The 22156-nt window shown below is 32.3% G+C and overlaps 1 protein-coding gene across 2 annotated transcripts in view; it reads right to left on the bottom strand.

Moving 5' to 3' along the window:
- LOC126879166 (coronin-7) overlaps positions 1–22156 on the bottom strand; it is a 79146-nt gene that overhangs the window by 55489 nt on the left and 1501 nt on the right. The gene's annotated exons all lie outside the window — the stretch shown is intronic.

Here is a 22156-nt window from a genome sequence, read left to right as displayed (position 1 = left end):
TGAAACCGTACAGAGAAGATTACGGCGAAGCAACGAAAAATATATCCAAAGACAGGAACAAAATAGAAAAAGAAGACCAGTGATTTTCCAAAAGGGTGAAAAAGTACTCGTGAGGGCATTACGAGTATCAAATCTTCCTGGGGGCATTTGCGCAAAGTTGATGCCTGTTTTCGAAGGCCCGTATATCGTGAATAATGAAAATGGGATAAATAGTTATGAGTTGAGGCACAGGAACTCGGAAAAGATCCGAGGAATTTATAATATTCACGATGTATACAAATATCACGAATAAAAGACAGAATTACATGAAGTAGATAGTAAGTTAGGATATAAGACGTAGATTAAAGTAAGGAAATATACAGGGAGTTGGTTTTGCCTCGAGAAAATTTATTTAAAAATGCAGATAAATTTTATCGAATACAAGGCGGGGATTTGTTATATTTCTATTTGATATGAAAATTAAAATTTGATAATTATAGACAAAATTCAATTTAATATAAAATATTTTCAATTTTCTCAACCACGGGCATATAAATTTAGAACAACCTGTATACAACAAATTGTTATATTTAATTTTAAGAAGTGATTAAATAAGACTCAAGTGAAATCGTTAAAAGGTCATTAAAATTTGTATATAGTAGAAAGTAATTTTAGAATGGGAATTAACTATTTTCTTTGAAATCCATTAAGCATATTTAGAAAGTTTAAAAATTGGTTTTGAGGAATACTGCGAATGAGAGTTGGTGGTGGAATTTTGGTTTGTGAATCTGGAAGGGATATTTAGAAAGTAGGGAATGAATGAGAAATAGAGATCAGAATGTTAGGAGCTGTCGAGAAGTGAAGTCGAGTAGTAGACGGTAGTGTACGGAGAGTGAGAAAGCCGGTGTAGTTCCGTGAGTGTGGATTATCGATCGTAGAACGAGAGGTAGGCCAGGTTGAGAGTAAAAGAACCTCCTTGAGCCAAGAGTTCCCGGTAGCTGATTGCAGTTTCGAAAAAGGTAGAACACAGCATCACGACAGAAGCAGGAAACGAGAGCTATACGAGCTAGTTTCAGAGGAGAACATTACTGGAAGCCAGGACGAGGTTTTGATTGCAGCCAAGGATAGCAGGAAACGGGTCTTGTGTGAAGACATTCTCAGAGCACCAGAAAAAGGTCAGTCTCATTTGTTTGGACATGAATGTATGGGTTTTTCGTATTAAATACCACATTTAAAATTGAAGAAACATAATCAATAATATCAGAAAAGCTTCATCAAACTTAAATAGAATTGTTGCTAATAAATCATAATAGTTAAATGTTAATAAAAACTTTCAATTGGAAACAAAAAGGAAATAAGATTCCCATGTGTAAATGTTATGTTTAAGAATAATAAGATATAGCAAATATTAAGCAGTGATTGCCATTTAAATAAAATAAACAATATTTTGATTACAATTGTAACCCATATGTGTTATTATTTTACTCTTTTCTTTCCTATCCCGATTAGGAACCATTAAGAAATACTTAGAAGCCACGTATGTAAGTACTTAATTTTATAAAAAGCCCTGAGATTGAAAACACATTGATATGTGATCTGGTAAATTAATTAGATTAGTATTAAAGCATTGATTAAATTAAATGACATATAAAAATATTATCTCATATCAATAATCAAGATCATAACACTATATATATATATATATATATATATATATATATATATATATATATATATATATTAAATTTGTGTTAAAATTAATTCAATTTGCTAATAAAATCTAGATTATATCTAGAGATTTCATAATCCAAAGTCAGCAAATCAGTAGCTCTACCAGATGGCCTGCAATGACCATTTTCTTTGTGCGTGGTGACAGGGGAGAGAAAGAAAGCACAGGGGAGAGAATAATTTCTCATAGAAATTGTTTTTATATGTAAATCTCTCCAAATGAACTTATTATACTTGGTGAAATAGGTAGTGTTATCATAACTTACACTCCTAGGACCAGTTCTTATTTCTTCTAAAAATAGTGTTATTCGATTTCAACACTTTTAGCCACTGTCTACATTGCTTCTTTGCTTTTAGCAAGTGGCCGTCTATGCTTATGTATTTATAACAGCATTAACAGAAGTCTAATTAGTCTTGTGTATTGTTTTTATACACTACACATCCAAAATGTATAAAAAATAACAATTAAAATAAAAGTTAAGAAGCATTTTGTATCACCGTTATCAAAACCAAATACCAGCAGATCATTATCAGGTCTGTCTGGTTCAACACTGATATAATGAATTTACATTTGTCTTAAGATAATGAGTTTTGGTAAGAATATAACATATTATGTAAAGTGTTCATTAGTGATGGACCAGCTCACAAATTGGAAACTTTTACATTTCCTGTTCTAACTTATGGTTCAGTGAATAGGGTACATTCTTTATTTGAATTTAAGAAATTACAGATTATGTGAATATTACTTAAATGTGGGTTGTTTATTCTAATAGCCCCATATATTGAATCATCTTACTTAATGATATTCCATTTAATCATGTTTTGTTATAAAAGTGAATCAACCATCATTTACATTTACACTATAATCTCATTGATAGCATTACTTGTTTACTCAGGGGAGTGAAACTGAGAAGTATTCCAAATCAATATGAAGTAATTCACAAATAACTTTCATAGTGACGGGAATAAAATAATTTCGACGTTGGCAGAACGTAGTAAAAGTCCCAAGCAAAATTTCGAATACAAAATAAAGAAATACAAAAGAATTAAAAGAGGTACATAGCAGGAAGCAATGTATCATTAGAATCTGACAACATTAATGTTACAAACGATAGGTTCAATAAATGTTACGGGCAAAAGACTAACGTGGTATTTGAATACGTTACAAGACGCATTGGTGAAAGTAACTTCACGAATGTCAAAAGGCTTAAGCGATGTACCGTACAGAACTGATAGAGTGGAAGCAGCATACGAATACACTACGAAATGTGTAAAAGAATACACGAAAACATGCGAAACAATATTTGAACTATTAGATCTGGATCCCGCACAAGAAAAAAAAGTTGATTAGTAACAAGCTGAAAATTTGTTAATAGCTTAACGGTGTCTAGTCGGACAAACTTTGATATATGGGAACAGTGGAACAGGGGAAGTTTTAATGGTGGAACAGGTTAAAAATTTGGAACGTCAGACTACGAAAACGTCAAATGTATTTTGTCGGACAGAACTTCCAATTGATTTGTTGCCCTTTCATTAAACTCTCATGAAAAAATCAGACTGGTGTTTAGTAATTAGCAGTCTGATTTTTGCATGAGAGTTTAATGAAAGGGTAACAAATCAATTGGAAGTTCTGTCCGACAAAAAACATCTGATGTTTTCGTAGTCTGACGTTCCAAATTTTAACCTGTTCCACAATTAAAACTTCCCTTGTTCCAGTGTTCCCATATATCAAAGTTTGTTCGACTAGACACCCTTAAGCTATTAACACATTTTCAGCTTGATATTAATCAACTTTTTTTGGTACGCAGGATCCAGACCTATATAACAATGGACGCTTAATAAACATAAAACCAGGACACATAAAGTTAATTATAACAAATATTACAAGGTTGCTTGTTGCTTTCACCTGGAGTGAAAACAAAAAAATAGTCAATAAGACACATGTGTACGACAGGAATGACATATCTTAATTATTATCTATTTCATAATAATTGACAAGGCAAAATACAATCTGTAAAGAGACACTTTAAAAGAACGGTCATTATTCGCTCATTGTTGGTCACAAGTCACAAGTAATCTACTTGCAGTCAGTACTTTTGTGTAATAACACTTGCACTATCTTAGAGTGGCAAACAAACACAAAGAAACAGGTATAGAATATAAGCAGGAGAGAGCTGGTATGCTCAATAACACCAATCAGTCTGGTAGGATGTAGAATAACATTTCTGGATGTTATTTTATGTGCTATAAGGCAAGCCGCACACCAAAGAAACATGAAACATGAAACGTAAAACACGTTTCATGAAAATAAAACACAGGTAAACAAATCTTGAAGTCCGCCTACCAATGAAACGAGTGTGATTCTTGCTCATAAAACATTTTTATTTTCAGAGAGTTTCATAAATGGCCGGACGTCTATTTGTTTAGCAGTGTTTTATTTTCATGAAACGTGATTTACATTTCATGTTTCTTTGATGTGCGGCCTGCCTTAGATTGAAAGCTTAGTTTTTGATAGCAGTTGCCGCTAGGGCATCCCTGCCATTTCGTTCGTTGCAATCCGTAACTGCACGCCGGGGTTTGTCCTAGTTGGGTCAGAGAGAGCAGCATATGTGCCTCCTGATGAGAGACTAATAAGTTTCGAAACCGGTAGAGGTGCTTGTTGCTGCACTCTCTGATTGAACTGGAATAATGATGCGGCTGTAGTTTCGTGTTGCAACGAAATTGAAAATGGTTATTCGTTTTTGAAATATAAAGGAGTTTTATAAAATTATCACAGAGATGCATTGCTCGCACCCGGAATGTAACATTGTCACGTTCAGTAGTGGATTAGAAACAGCAATTGAAAGTTACCTAACGGCTCCCGTAAGCTCCGTTGAAGACCAATCAACATGATCAGTATAAAACTTGGATGTTCGCAAATATGAATATGAAACATATTACTCGTACTTAGCGTTACCAGGTGTCCCGATTTGCGCGGGACGTCCCGATTTTCAGGGGTCTGGGGACGCGTACCGATTTGTACCTGATCGGGACACTAAATGTCCCGATTTTCACCCACGAAAACCAATTTCAGGAGGACTTGCAGTGAATTCTATAACTATGTTATAAAAACAAGGCACTCCTAAGCGGCAAAATCGGATGAAAAATATAATTTTAATAAAAAATAAATAATTTACTTATCTACGATTTTTTTTTTTTTGTAATTTCGTCTGATTATTATTATTATGTAGGATTAAATACAAATTATAGAAACACCTTGTTGTAGTCCAGTAAATGAAAGAAAAATACGGCGATACCGTGTAATTTTCAGGATCAACTCCGAATTGCATGAAAATTTGGACGGCTTGTGCCGTTGGTTGCTTTTACTCGGGGGTGAAAAACCACGCATTTAAATTAATTTCGGAGATGGATAAATTGATTAATTCTAAGCAATTTTAGTTCTATAGAATTTTAACTTAGTTAATACTTTCGAGTTAATCGCCGTTTCGGCGATTTTCACAAATACCTCAAAAAGTAAGTATTTGACCGAAAAAAATATTCTTAGCAAAAATGTAGCATAATATAAAAAAATGAAAAAAACATTGTGAACTCGTAAAGTCTATAGACCCAGCAAAAGCAAAGTTGTAGCTCATGAAAAATACGTTCTTATTCGTCAAATTCCAAATCAAATATTTCAACGTGAAATAACCAAGAAATGAAGCACTTTTCGGAAAAAACAATTAAGTAAAACTTTTTTAATAAAGCTATATTTTTATGTTTTAAAAAAGTTTCTAGCATCAAAACTAAGCGAGTTATGCTCAAAATCAAGTTGACTCTTTTTTTTGGTAAATTTTTTTTTGACCCATTTTTGTCTTACAGAAAAACAAAATGAATCTATCATATTTATAAAAGCAAAGCCCATCTACTTTTTACTCCTTGAGATTTTTAGTATCCCTAATACTTTTTAAGGTATTTTGAAAAAAGGGCACTTTCCAATATTTTAGGAACTTTTTTTTTTTAGTATAAAACCAATTTTTTTTAGAACTAGGCACTCCCAACTGGTAAACCTTACAGATCGTATAAACAATACACATATAAAGTAAATGGTAAAGCGGTAACGATTATTTTTATTTACGGTGTTAAATAGGGGGAGATTTTCACGATTTTTTTTACCAAAAAAAGGAGCCAACTTTATTTTGAGCGTAACTCGCTTAGTTTTAATGCTAGAGACTTTATATAAAACAAAATTAAAGATTTTTTTAAACACTTTAAAAAATGTTAATAGGTTTTGCACGAAAATTGCTTAATTTTTTGGTTATTTCAAGTTGAAAAATTCGATTTCGAATTTGACGAATAAGAACATATTTTTGATGTGCTACAACTTTGCTTTTACTGGTTTTATAGACTTTCTGAACATACAATTTTTTTGCTTTTTTAAAAGCTACATTTTTGCTAAGAATATTTTTTTCGATAAAATTAGTCGAAAAGTATTGACTTAAAGTTTAAAAATTATATAGAACAAAAGTTTTTAGAGTTTGTCTGTTGATCCATTTTGGGACTTACTTTAAACGCGCGTTTTTTTACCCCCGAGAAGGGGTAACTGTAACTGTCACCCCCCAAGTAAAAGCAACCAACGGTACAAGGACAACTTTGAAGTAGACTGTAAGTAGAACCTAAAACCAGATTTTTATACAATTCGGAGTTGACTCTGAAAATGACATTCCAAAACGGTTATTTACTGGGCTATTGTTGTTTATTTGTCCCGATCTACAACCCTAAATCCCGATTTGTTTTTGCTTATGTACCGATTAAAAACAAATCTGACCTGGCAACACTACTCGTACTTGACGCATAACAAGCAGACAAAGACCGGAAATACATAAAAAAAAACCATTGCCTCCTATCATTGGTATCCTCATTTAACGACGGCAATAGTGACGATTGTCACTGTAATCTTGACCGTCACTATGTTGAAAATAGCATTTGCGCAATTCCAAAAAAGCTAAGGAACAAGGCAATCAAGTTCCCTTACCTCATCCGGTTCCTTGCAGCTCCACTCAACCAAATTTAATTAATTTTCATAAAGCCAACTATTTTTAAAGTTTTTCAAGTATATATTGCAATAGTACAAGTATATCGGTATAAATTTATAATGGTTCTCACATTTTGATCATCTATTTCTGTGTTCCGTAATATGTTTGAAAGGCTACTGTGTTGTATTTTGTCGAAGGCTTTCTCAAAGTCAACCAGACATATGAATACGTCACCGTTGACATCTCGATACCGTTTTATGAGTGTTTGTATAGTAAATAATGCCTCTCTAGTGCCAAAGCCGTTTACAAATTCTAGTTGCTATCGTCTAGTTTTTTGTAGACACGTTTATGGATCACTCGCAAGAAAACTTTTAAAACATGGTTCATCAAACTGATCGTCCTATATTCCTCACATTTCATTGCGTTGGGTTTTTGGGTATTGGGATGAATTCAGATATTATAATATATAATATATATAATGTATTGGGATAATTCTTTCAGAATTTCCCCAGTATTGTAAACTTCGTTGAATAATTCTAATACTAGTATATTCATGTGCTTCTTCGTTAGTAACCTTAAAATTTCTGTAAGTATTCCATCCGGTACCATGGCTTTATAATTTTTTATACGTTTTACGTTTTACTGCTTTTTTAATTTCCTCTTTGGTAAATGTAGCTCCATTTCTACCTCTTGTCTTCAAATAGCTCTTTTATGATTCTTTCTATCTATTTATTTTCTCTGCACTTTCAATTATTATTTTGTTGATTTTGTCCATTATGTTTCCATTTCCAATACCCCTTTTTTTGTATATGCCAGCTGTTTCTTTAATTTTTCTCTATATGTTAATTTAAGTCATGTTGTTTATTTATAAACTCGGGGATTCATTTTTTTCGAATCTTGAGAAAACTAATAAGTATTTTTGAAAAATTTAAACACATAATGAAAGATTACGTTCTTACCGAGGGTCAAAAGTCCCTGAGAACTTCTATAATGTTTATTTTAATGAATTACAGGGGTGAAAAACTAAGAGAAATTGTAATGTGATTTTTAATTTCAAATATCTCATTCTAAAGAAACTTTTTATTTATTCTAAGGAACTTTCTGCCCTCGATAATAATTTAGTCTTTCATTCTGCGTTTAAATTTTTTAAAAATATTTATTAGTTTTTCCAGGATTCGAAAAAAATGGACACTATGTCCGTGGTGATATTTTCCAAATCGAACATTCGCTATCTTTGTCATACAACGCACTGAGTCAAATAGAATATGTTGACAAGACAGTGACAGTTTTAAATATTTGACATGGCATCGGGAATATTTTGACTTATTGATAGTGTATTTGATAAATAATTGATTTAAGACGTGAACCTAATAAAAAGTTATTTATTGTTTATTATTTATGGAAGATCCAAGTAGAGAATACATCAGGACATATTCTGTGATCCAAGTATTTTTTTGTTAAAGATGTTCAAAATTGTAAGCGCTCCATAGTAACAATATATTATTAAAAAATCACTTCAACACTTTTCCTCTTTTCTCGATTGAGTATTAGTTTTTGTTGTACATATAAATTATTACAATCACTGAATACATAGTTAGTGAAAAAATTATCACATTTATTAACTGAATTAATAATTTGCAATTATACAAATAACAGTTATCAAAGAAAATTCAAAAGCCATCTCTTAAAGTTAATGATGGCATTGTCAAGTAGAATGACATTCTAGTAATGTTTACATATATCCATCCATACCAGTGTGAATTTTACTACACGTAATTTGCCGTGTAAAGACAGGAAAAGTAGGGACAGCCGTAAAATATTTGCGAATCATGTACCGATGGCCTTAATATTTAATTAATTTAATTGCTTTTTTGAAACATTTCAGGGTGGCAGTTTTTTGTCGGTCAGTGTATATTACTATTATGTTTATTTAATATTTTGATACTAACCCTTGTTTTACAAGTTTGGTAGATAAATTCTGCCAACCACTTAAATTTATTGACAAAATAAATATTCCAATATGAATTTCCTTTATCTAGGTATTGGTGTTTAAGTACATGATAAATGTTTTTTACTGGGTATTTCCATAATTTATTGATCTTATCAGTGGGAAGAGGCATCATTGTTTCTATGATACAATTCATTATAGTGTGGTTTATTAAAAAACTATTTATAGATAAGAGAAGGAAGATTTTTTTATTTAACTTATTTGATCATTGTTTTCAGGAAATAGAACAAAAATAAGGTCATTCAATAGCAACCACAAAACAATATATTGTAATTTATGCTAGGAGCCCAATGACGCCAATTTATGGCGTCAGAAAATCACATGGGGAGAATCCGGGTACCCTGTAATGTACCCCTACCACATATGGGCTCTTAAAACAGAGATATGCGTTCAGGGCATTCCGATAGATTAGTAAAAAAATCTGTCCTCAGAAAAACTCGAACGTGACAAATTAATGTGTGTGTGTTTTTATGTTTTATTGGCACTGGTTTAAGCAACCAACTGGCCAGTCAATGTGTTTTAAATTATTTTTTTTTACAAAATATATGCTTAATATCTAAATTTAAAACTATTACTACTATTAAGTTTTTTTTACTCTGTTTTTTTTTATTTTTTTTAATATATATTTTTTAACAATTTTTTTTATTATATTTTTTATTCTTTTTTATTTAGTTTTTTTCTTTTATTTTTTATGTATTTTTTTGTATATTTTGTTTACTACGCTAAGACCTAAACCCCGATTCAACCTCTCGGATGTTTAGATCTTCTTAGTAACTTTTTATTTTATTTTATTATTTTTTTATAATTTTTTTTTAATAAAAGATATAGACCTGGATCCCGCGTAAGAAAAAAAGTTGAATAATAGCAAGCTGAAAACTTGTTAATAGATTAAGGGTGTCTAGTCGGAAAAACTTTGATGCATGGGAACACTGGAACAGGGGAAGTTTTAATTGTGGAACATGATAAATGTGTCGTCCTGACAAGTTTATGATTGTGAAAAATAGCAAGTTGTTTTTAGGTTTATTCAATAGCCAACGTTATATAATATATAAAAAATGTTGGGCATTTTAACGAGTCCGACACGTAGAACATGCTACATCACAGGAAAAATGTTGGTGATAAATAGCAGTCTGATTTTTGCATGAGAGTTTAATGAAAGCTTAATAAATCAATTAAAAGTTCTGTCCGACAAAATTAATGGGAAGTTTTCGTAGTCCGACATTCTAAACATGTAAGATATAGACAAAAATGCTGGTGATAAACAGCTTTCCGACAAAAACGAAATTTAATTAAGTAAATTATTCCTTACAAAGAATGACTGTTGTCGGAAAAAATAAGGGGTAGATTTCATAGTCGGACAATTTAAAAAAAATAATTTTTGAAATTTCAATATCGGGTGATTACTCTATGTCAAAAATACCTACAATCAATTACAATCGATATCTTTCGATTTATCTCAACATCATTTAGATACCTCACTGTCATACATTCTAACTAGTAGATTAGGCAAAGTATGGGCCGCTCTGTGCATCGAGGTGTAACGCCAATACTATGGATTGAGTGGTCTAGCCATCTTTGTCTGTCACATGGGCGGGATCGCTTGGTTAAAAGAGATAGATAGACCTCCGATCGACTTTTTGCTCTGTATTCCCTGTCTACCCACCCTTATGTTTATGAATACATTGCCATTTAAAAACTGTCACTTTTGACAATAATTCATAATAAATTGCAATTGTAACTTCAAATTTAAACTAATCGATTTATTTTGGCAGCAAATTATTTCTAGCCATGTGATATATTACATTATGGGCCGGTTGTTCGAAAGCTAATCAACGATGATCATTATCAAATATTTAATTACTGTCACCAACTGTCAATGTCAACTTTGTTTGGGTTGATAAAAACATAATATGAAATTACTTAATCAATTATGTTAATAATTGTTATGTTAATTGATTAACTAACCTCATAATTTTACTCAATTATGTTTTCAGCAACCCAATAAAAGTTGACATTGACAGTTTTGGTGACAGTAATTAAATATTTGATAGTGATCATTGTTGATTAGCGTTCGAACAACCGGCCCTTAATATTTCATTTGTAGAAATTTGAGAAAAATTACGATATACAATTTTAATAAATAATTTTTTTAGGTACCCTTGTTCAATCCAGCCCGTTTTAACTCAATAGCATTATAACACGAAAAGTTTTCACAATTATCTGACAAGTGATCCTCATTGAATTAAGGACCAAGTATTTTACGAACTTTGTAAAATGTTCGACAATTACTCAAAATTGTTCCGTCGAATTGTTTGGTGGCTTAAAATTTAAACTGTTAATACTCAAAAATAGACACAAAAAAACTCCATAGTTAATATAAATTTTAATTTCCAACACACGAGACAAAAAGAACGTCAGAGACCATAGTACAAAGTGTCACACAGACAAATGCAGCCTTCTATTATATTATATATACCATACCACCCCATACTTCTAAGCATGTGTCATTTGTACGTCTATGCTTATATACCCTATTCCACGAACATACGCCTGTTTTGGATTACTTCGACAACGAATATTTTACTGTGCAAAATAAGAAGAACGAAAGTAAATTGCAAATTACATTGTTGTTTATTGGAATAATTATTAGCGCCATTTACTTTCGTACTTCTTATGTTGCACAGTAAAATATTCGTTGTCGAAGTAATCCAAAACAGGCGTATGTTCGTGAAATGGCCCATAAGCACCGAATTTTTACACTCTTCACATTTTCCAACGTCGTTTATAGGGTTAAGATTTGATTATGGAAAAAAATGAATACAACGTTTTTTGTAGTAAATTTTCCATACTTTCTGATGCGCCTAATTAGAAAACCTTAGGATCTTGCTTTCACATGTTCTATGACACTTTTCATTATCATTTTGAGAATATCTAGAACAAATTCCACCCAAAAAAATAATTTTCTTGCAATATATACATGCATTGATACCTACCTCACTGTTTTTGGAGTGTGCATATATGTACATACAAATGCAAGTATGTGAATATAAATAATAATATAAAACTAAAATAGCTTTATCAATATGCGACTAAGTCATTCTGAAAAAATGATTTTTTAATCATTTCCTTCGATATTCCCACACTTTTTGTCCGACATATAACTTTTTGCGTTACAAAATATAATTTGTACATAAAACAATCAAAATTAGCTTGTTATTTATCACCATCATTTTTGTCTATATCTAACATGTTTATAACGTCGGACTACGAAAACTTCCCATTAATTTTGTCGGACAGAACTTCCAACTAATTTTTTAACCTTTCATTAAACTTTTATGCAAAAATCAGACTGCTATTTATCACCAACATAATTCCTGTGATGTGACATGTTCTACGTGTCGGACTCGTTAAAATGCCCAACATTTTTGTCGGACAAACATTTTTTTATATATTTTAATAACGTTGGCTATTGAATAAACTTAAAAACAACTTACTATTTTTCACAATCATAAACTTGTCAGGACGACACGTTTATCATGCTCCACAATTAAAACTTCCCCTGTTTCAGTGTTCCCGTGCATCAATGTTTGTCCGACTAGACACCGTTAAGCTATTAACAAATTTTCAGCTTGCTATTAATCAACTTTTTTTTCTTACGCGGGATCCAGGTCTAATAGTTAAGTGCATGAAGAACAGTGTATATTTCGAAAATCTGACGATTTAAACAAGGCGTAAGGAAAAGAGGCGAGTCACAAAGTTGTACAAAAAAAATTCATATTGAAATACTCAAGAGCGATTGATTTGTTTTTTATTTTGAAGGAAATTCTTTATAGATTACGGAAAAAATGTAATCCGACGTATTTCATGGGGCGATATAGCTAAACCCACACATAGAGTGTGGTAAAAGAAGCGGGACTATCGAATATTTCGCAAAATGTACATCAGATCGAAAAACTGAAAAATACGTGCTTATCCAATTTTTTCAAAAATCTATGTCACCAAACACGACCCACCACTCTTTAACTTTAAAATCTTAAATAGAAACTCCCATTTTTTATTGTAGATTTGGATTCCTTACGTAAAAATACGTAACTGTTATTTGAGACATTTTTTCGAATTGTGCATAGATGGCGCTATAATCGGAAAAAAGGATTTTTGAAAATATAGCCTTTAAGTACTAGTTTACAGATTTAATACAAGAGCAAAAGAATTTAAAATGATCATTGCAACTCAACAAGCATACTGGATACAATAGTAATCAGTAGTGAACTAATCACTAATAACTAATAAGATGTAAACTGGAAGTTAAGGAGAGCAAAGAAATGTTCGAAAGGGAGGCAGATGATTTGAGAGAGAAAGGTTTAAATGAAGAAAACACGATGGACAGAAATGAGAAGAGTGGGGAACAGTGGCCAATAAAAAGGGAAAATCTGAGAAGGAAAAAGAAAGAAATTCGAAGTGAAATCCATATATTTCTGTCATTGATGTTGTTTATGCCCTCTTCTAGTTTATTTTAATTTTAATGCCTCCTCTTATGACGTGGCAACGTGGTATTTATATACCAATATATCTACATATTCTCACCCGAAAAAGGCAGTGGCAAAGCAGTTGTCGAGTCGTCAAAAACCACAGCCAAGTCATAGGGTGAGACAATCCCTTAAGAGTGCAACAATCTCTTCAAGTGGTTCCTGTCGTTTTATCAAGCTTAGACAGTTTAAAGTGCAAACGGACTTATCCTATATTTTACTGTGTAATTTAGTGTTTTTAGAGCCAATAAATTCCTATCTTTCACACGTTGTATCACTTCAGCCAACATCTATCGTGTATCGTGTTAAATTAAGATGTGATCAACTTGTAATACTGTAATGCCGCTTTCATATTTTCTTTTTTTTAAATGTACTTAATAATGCTATAAATAGGCCGTACATTGTCCCAGAACTGAAATTATGAAAAATATATTATCAAATAAAAACTCAGAAATCACACTATTACGGATAGGATCAACACAAAAGTCATCAACATAAAAAGGAAATGAAAATTCAGCGTACTTTTTAAGCTCCACAAACTCCCTCACTATTTAGCGAAATGTTTAGGAAGACTCTAAACACGCACAAAGCATTTTCAGGTTATTTCCTGAATGAAATAAAACGAAATACCTAGTAATACATTGACCTTACATTAAGGTACTAGTACACTTTTTAGAAGACCAAAAATAAGCATTTTTTCAAGATTTTTTTCTCATAATCTTTATTAAAAATGAACATAAAACTTTTTACATACATATTAAATTCTAACTCTTAGAGAATACAAAAAATATATCTTTTTTCATTTATGCACGTACACTAATATTGTAGAGGGCGCCAAATTCGAGGCCTCGAAAAAAAAATAGGTCCGATGGCGGACAGTTAATCTCGGGATTGGAATCTCTGAAACAAGAAAATCGTACGGTATTTGAAAAAGGAAAGTTTCTTACGTGACAATTTAGCACCGTTAGTAAAAAATTCCGCAAAAAAAAAAAGATTTTACGGAAATTTTAAAAATTTTTGTGAAAAAATCGCCCGTTTTTCTTCAGTTTTTCATCGTTAAAATTTTTTATTTTTTTATTTTTTTGGTCAAATTGTCATAAATTGTCACGTAAGAAACCCTCCTTTTTTCAAATGCAGTAGGTATGATTTTTTTGTTTCAGATATTCCAATCCTGAGATTAACTGTCCGCCATCATTTTTCGAGGCCTCGATTTTGCGCCCTCTACAATATTAGTGTACGTACATAAACGAAAAAAGATATATTTTTTGTACTTTCTAAGAGTTAGATATTAATATGTAAAAGGTTCTATGTTCATTTTTAATCAATGGTTATGAGAAAAAAATTCTTGAAAAAAATGATTATTTTTGGTCTTCTTGAGTGTACTTTGTGTACTAGTACCTTAAGAATAGTTTTATGTTTGTTGTTTAATTAAATTTAATGAAAAGATATATCTATCATAATTAACAAATGAAAGAAAACAAAAAAACATGCAATAAAACTTAAATAACATAAACAAAAATTAATAAATCAAACAATTGCGTTTTTCTCAGAGAGTTGTTAAACAAATACACTAAGCATCAAAATTAACGAACCACCTTAAAAATGGGACATATTTGATGTCTCGTATTTCCTAAACCTGTTGTCCGATTTTAGTAATTTAGCTATTGATGATTCCTTCTCTCTTAAGAGCATAGGTGCAAAATTTCATTCTAATTCGAATCCTGAGAAAACTATGGTCTGTTTTTAAACCAAGAGGAGTAACTCGAATTTACCGCTACATAATGCTTGTTTGTAATAATTGGTCCAACCTCAAGCAAGTTTACTCCACTGTTAGGAAATTTTGACACTAATGACATTATGAAATTTTGACACTACAGGCATTTCATAGTTTAAAGTTATATCAGAGATTTTTTGTGTTTTCTGCGTTATTCCTTTAATTTTTAGATTGTTAGTCTACTTTTATATAAAAAACAGTTGTTTTTAGAACTCTTTAGCAACGTATTAGTATAATATTAGTATAATAATGTATGGATGACTGTCAAAGGCCGATATGATCAACCAAAAACGAAGACGCATTTGGTGATTTTTCTAGTGACTTTCTTGGGTGTGAATCTGTCTTTTTAGTTTACTCTTCCTGGTTTAAAAACAAACAATAGTAAGAATTTTTGAAAAATTTAAACACATAAGTAATGAAAGATTATATTACTGAGGGTAGAAAGACCCTGAAAACTTTATAATGTTTTTTTTAATAAGTTACAGGGGTGAAAAAGAAGAGAAAATTGAGTGTGATTTTTAATTTCAAATATCTCATTCAAAAGAAACTTTTTGTTTATTCTAAGGGACTTTCTACCGTCGGTAATGATATGATGAGATCTTTCATGCAGCATTAAATTTTTCGAAAATAAGTTTTTACAGGATTCGAAAAAAATGAACACCATATCACCTAGTCGATATTTGCCAAATCAAACATTCTCTATCTTGCGAATTGTGTTGATGAAAAATGAACACCATGTCACCAAGGTGATATTTTCCAAATCGAACATTCGCTATCTTTGTCATACAACGCACTCAGTTGAACAGAATGTGGTCAAGACAGTGACAAACAAAGTTACTAAATATTTGACACAGCTTCAGGAATATTTTGAGTTGTTTATTAATGCAATTAGTAGTACAGAAGACTCGCGATTATCCGAGGTAACTGGGACCGTGACTACCTCTGATACGGAAAAACTCGGTTAACACTGAGATTGGTTATATTGATAGAAAAACACGTAAATAATCATAACTGTGAATATTTTAATGACAAAATTAATACAGTACTGTCTATAAAAGATAAAAACATTTACCTTATCAATATTACTGTTTAAAAAGGTCTTTGATTTTGCATAAGCTTTATTCCTCTTTTTGATATTGAGGCGGCGATGTTGCGACAAGGTTGAAAATTGTAACTCACCAGTTATGACTTTTGCCTCGGTTAACTGAGGGGCTCGGATGACTGAGTCTCAGATAATCGCGAGTCTACTGTAATTAAATAATACAGTCAACCAAATGTATATGGAATCATCTGATATTTTTTAAACTTTTGAAAATGGATAGTACCAGGAAAATCGCTCAACGAAAAAGTTGAAGAGAAGAAGTTAAAATGGGCTGGACACATGATAAGAATGAGTGGTGACAGAGAAGTGAAAATGGCATGGGAGGCCAAAGCAGTGGGTAGAAGCACGAGGGGCAGACCAAAGGAAAAGCTGGAACACTACTGTAAACGAAATACAGTAAAACCTCGATATAACGGACCAATTGGGGGGACGGGTTATCCGTTAAAGCCGAAAATCCGTTATACAAAAATACGTTTAAAATGAATCAAAAAACTTTTTTTGAAAATTTTGTTTGCACTTTTGAAGTTTGCTGTTTTTATACTATTATTAGAAATATGTCCGCATTATGCTATAATAAAAATTTTATTGAAATTCTTTGTAAAATACAGAGACGTTTTAATTTTTTTCACATTTGAGCAGATTTTTTTGTCCGTTATATCCGAAATCCGTTAAATAGAGGTCCGTTATATCGAGGTTTTACTGTACTTAAGAAAAGAGGTACATTGTGGCAAGAAGCAAAAGTTTTAGCAGCAGATACGAAGAGGTGGAGTAAATTTTCAGAGAGTAGCATATAAAGTCATAATCATAGTCATACTTTATTGATCCTTTAAGACATTAAAAAAAATGTATAGGATACATCACTACAGAATTCAGTATAAAAACATTAATGTGTAGTAGTGTAGTGTATAATACAATATTCACAGTGTAAAAAAATTGACAAAACATAAAATATATAAAATAACATTCTTTTATAGAATATATGCTTTTCTTAAGAGTAAATCTAACATTTTTTTTAAATTTAGTGGAAAGTGGTATTTCTTTCATAGTTTTTGGCAAATGATTGTACAAGGTTAGTCCCGTATATTTGAAGCAATTTTGAAATTTCAATGTTCTGTGTTTAGGAACTCGTAAAGATTCAGCACTTCTTGTATTGTAATAGTGATTGTCTGAATTTACTGGAAATATATTGATTTCCTCTTTTATAAAGGTATACAGGATTTCCATAAAGTAAACATTTATAGATATATAGGCAGTAGAAAGTTAAAATTTGATGTTTAATAAAAATTGGTTTACACGATTGTTCATAATCCAAATTAAAAATTTTATGGATAATTTTTTTTGGGTAATGAACACTTTGTTACTATCTACTGAGTTCCCCCACAAAATTACATTATAACACATGAGGCTGTAAGCAAGGCTATAATAAATGTTCATTAATGCCAAGTTGGGTAGTGTGTTTTTAATTCTAGATATAGCATAAAAAGCTTTATTCAATTTCATGGTCACTGAACTCACTTGTTCTGACCATTTGAGATTACAATCAATGAACACACCCAAAAACTTTGGAAAGGAAGGAAGAACACCTATGGGTAAAAGAGGTAATCAATTATGTATGTATGTACAGTAGAACCCCGAAAATCCGAACTAATTGGGGAGACAGCCTGTTCAGATTCCGAAAAGTTCGGATTATCTGAAAGTTAGCCTAACTAGTAATTCAAAATTTTTTGACAATATTTTTTGACTCAAGTTGACTACGAGAGAATCGAAGTAAGTTTATGTTTAACCTTTATAAGTAAGTCTGGCTAATTGGTTTATGCCAAAGCCAATTATATGTAAATAAAAAAAACCTTAATAAGCACTACATAATTATTAAACTATGTCTTCATTTTTAACAAATTTTAAATGCCAAAGTTCTATTAATCCTACATTGTTCAATTCTCTAGTTTTACTCTGTATAATAAACACGTTTTTAAGTTTTTGTCTTGAATTTTTTAATTTTTTTCACTTTCCGTTGGTTCGGATTTGCCGAACGTTCAGATTTGCGGGGTTCTACTGTATGTATGTAGGAAAATGGATGATGTTAAGACAATCAGATGGCCACACCGTGAAAACATAAGTTCATGTTTTCATCTACATCTACCTACTGAAAACATCTACCTAGTAGTTGTCAAATGGGTAAAAATCGTACTTTATGGCTGTAAGGGGTCAAATCAACCTTGTACATTTTTTTAAAATAATTCGACTAGAGTACTCTTTAAGGATTTAACTTGTTCCATGCGGATGGCAAACTAAACTTAGATAACCTGAAAGTCCCTGAGGTACAAGAAAGATTTGAGAGAACAGTGGATGAAAAATTACTAGATGAAAACAGAGCAGACTCCACAATAGAAAATCAATGGAACACCATAAGCAGTATCATACTAAACACAGCGAAAGAAGTCATAGGAACAAAGACACAACAGAGAGAAGAAACATGGTTCGATGAAGAATGCAAACAAGCTATACAGGAAAGAAATGAAGCACATAAGAATTACATACTCAGACGTACTAGAGAGAGAAAAACAGAATTTGAGAACAAAAGACGAAGAGCAGATAAACTGTGCAGGTAGAAAAAGAGAAAGTACGAAAACCAACAGATACTAAACATAGAGAGGGAGTTTAAGGAAAACGAAACACGTAGTGCATACCAACTTATTAAACATTTAAGACAGGGATACAAACCGAAGACTAGCCTCTGCAAAAATAAGAAGGGTGAAATCATTAGCGATATGGACGAAATTAAGATAACCTGGACGACATATTTTAAGGAAGTATTAAACAAAGGGGCACAACCACCATTACAACAACAGAGACAGCAGCAGGCACGGCAGGAGGTACAACAACAAGAGCTGGGGGAAGATGGAGAAGAAAATGAATTAACTAGACCCCCAACGCTAGAGGAGGTCCAAACGGCAATCCACATAAAAAAAAGGCAAAAAGCACCGGGAATAGATAAAATACCGGCAGAACTACTCAAGCAAGGAGGAAGGAATTTGACACAACAGATGTATCAGCTAATACGAGAGATATGGATAGAAGAAGAAATCCCCCAACAATGGAAGAAAAGTATAATCTGCCCTATTCATAAAAAAGGAGACAAACTGTTGTGTCGGAATTATAGAGGCATCTCTTTACTTTGTTCGGGATACAAAATATTCACAAACATCCTTAATCGAAGACTTCAACCTCTCACGGAAAAAATCATCAGGGAATATCAAGCAGGGTTTAGGCAAAATAGATCTACCATTGACCAACTATTTACAGTTAAACAAATACTAGCCAAAGCATGGGAATATGACATGGATGTTTACAATCTCTTTGTAGATTTTAAACAAGCCTATGATTCAATAGATAGAACAATTCTACCTAATATATTGGAAGAATTTGGCATACCATCAAAATTAATACGACTAGTGCAAATGACAATGACAAAAACACAAGTATGTATTCAAGGACAGATCACTGATGCGTTTACGATAACGCAAGGACTGAAACAAGGCGACGGACTGACTCCAACGCTTTTTAATCTTGTTCTTGAATATGTAATTAGACGGTTGAGGGTAAGCGGAAATAACATACTTACAACAAATCTACCCAATTAGCAGCATACGCGGATGATATAAACATAATAAGCAGAACAATGAATGCAGCGGAAGAAACCTACGTTGAGTTGAAACAGAATGCAGAAGCAGTAGGGCTAGCAATAAACACAAATAAAACAAACTATTCATACAAACCAGATCAAATAGACCGGCGCAACAACACTTTATTGACGATATAGAACATGTGAATAGATTCACGTACCTAGGAATGGATCTGGTAGCAAGCAATGAAGAAGAACCGGAAATAAATAGAAGGTTCGTGCTGGCAAATAAAGCCTATTTCGCGATGGGCCACATATTCAAATCGCGAGACGTACACCGGAAAACAAAACCCCGGGTATATAAAACAATAATTTCTCCAAGGCATTTGACAGGGTAAATCATAACATCCTATTGTCTAAATTAGAAGCTGCTGGAGTAGATGGGAAACTGCTTGAATGGCTGGAAAGCTACCTAATAGGAAGGCGCCAAGCAGTAAGGATCCAGGATTGTCTATCTCAGGATGTAGTTGTCAGTTCTGGGGTCCCTCAGGGTTCACATCTGGGTCCGCTATTATTTATTATATTTATAGAATAGGATAGAATAGAATAATTTTTATTTGCATAAAATTTTTACATATTTGAGCAAATAACGTCAAGTAAATGTAAAAGTAAAAAGAAAAGAGATTGTATAAATCTAAAGTACATAGAACAATTTTTATCATAGTTAAAATTAAAATTAAAAATAAAAATTTGCAATCCTATAAATCCTATCCTATAAATGATATTGCAGATATAAACTGTGATAAGCTTTTGTTTGCGGATGATTTAAAAATCTTTTCGAAAATATCTAGTCCTGACGATTCCGAAAATCTGCAATTTCAATTAAATAAAATACAGAATTGGTGTAAAGAAAATGAAATGGAGCTAAATGTCAAAAAGTGTCATAAATTTAGATTTTATCAAGGTAGAACGTGTATATTGGTTTGCTGTTATCTACATTTGGGTACTACCGTGTACTACCATTGTACTACTGCTACTAATTCATTAGCTTTGTTCGCGGAGACAGTCCACGACTGGCACCCGACTGACTCGCATGCGCAGTTCCGTTTTTAAGAGCTTGAAAACGGAACTGCTTTTTTAAGCTCTTAAAAACGGAACTGCGCATGCGCCTCAGTCAGAAATCAGCCATGGACCGCCTCCATGAACAAAGCTATTAAATTTGGGGGATTTGAGCTTCAATTTGGGGGAATTTTAGTTTAAAAGTGGGGTTTTAGAAAATCGCATCTGGCAACTCTGGTGGTGACACAGAAATCTGCCAATGCATTAGATGTGTTTGAAAGAAAAGTATTACGTAGGATACTGAGCCCAATAAGGGAAAATAACAACTGGCGAATTAGGTATAATAGAGAAATGTACGAGCAATATAGCGAACCAACTCTAGCACAACACACTAAACTGCAGAGATTACAGTGGGCAGGGCACGTGGTCTGCATGCATGAGAATAGAATCCCCAGAAAATTGCTGAATGCAAGAATGCAGGGAAGAAGACCGGTTGGAAGACCTAAAAAGAGATGGGAAGACGAAGTCGATGAGGATGCCAGGAACTTCCTGGGAACACGTTCATGGAAAAGAACAGCGGTAAATCAAAATGATTGGAGAAGCTTATTGAAGGAGGCCAAGGCTCGATTTGGGCTGTAGTGCCATTGGATGGATGGATGGATGCGGATGGCATATATGATTCCATCACCAATGTGCAGATTGCGCTTATGTATGCCATTGATTATATAAACATTTTTAACATGTGTTTTTTTATTCGTTCAGAGTAAGTCTTAGGATCTGATATCCACACGCAATATATTAAATGGTACCAATAACATTAAAAATGGTTTAAAAATAAACATTTTACAGCCTTAGCAGGTGGGGAAGATTTAAAAAAAAATTATCCACCAAATAAGAAGTTTTATGATGAGGTCTTTAAGACCTTGTTCTGTCAGATAGGAAGTTACTCAAAAACTGTTCGCTCAGGTATAGTACCCTCGGAGATCCGTGGAAAAAATTTACACCCAAAATAACAAAATTCAGTTTGGCAACACTGTGCGAATGTTGATAGTAACATATCCTTTTTAAGATAAGCACAACTGTAATTTAGTCCAAACAAATTAATATATTTTTTTGCCAACAAAAATGAGATTTTTCAACCAAATAATGTTTCAAATATGATGTGTAAAACAATTTTTAATCGGGTTCTGCTAATGGGCTTGATTTTTTTGTCATTAAAGTAAAAAAAACTAAATTTTATTCATTAAATCAATGTTGTCCGGTTCTCGTCTTAATTATTTTAACTGTACTAATATCCGTTGAGTAATTCTGAATGATGAATAGGTCGTTAAAACATTTTATCTATA

This window comes from Diabrotica virgifera, chromosome 1 (genome assembly GCF_917563875.1).
Source record: "Diabrotica virgifera virgifera chromosome 1, PGI_DIABVI_V3a".
NCBI lineage: Eukaryota > Metazoa > Arthropoda > Insecta > Coleoptera > Chrysomelidae > Diabrotica > Diabrotica virgifera.
Note: the sequence above shows the minus strand (reverse complement) of the source record. Positions and strands in the feature narration are given on the sequence as shown.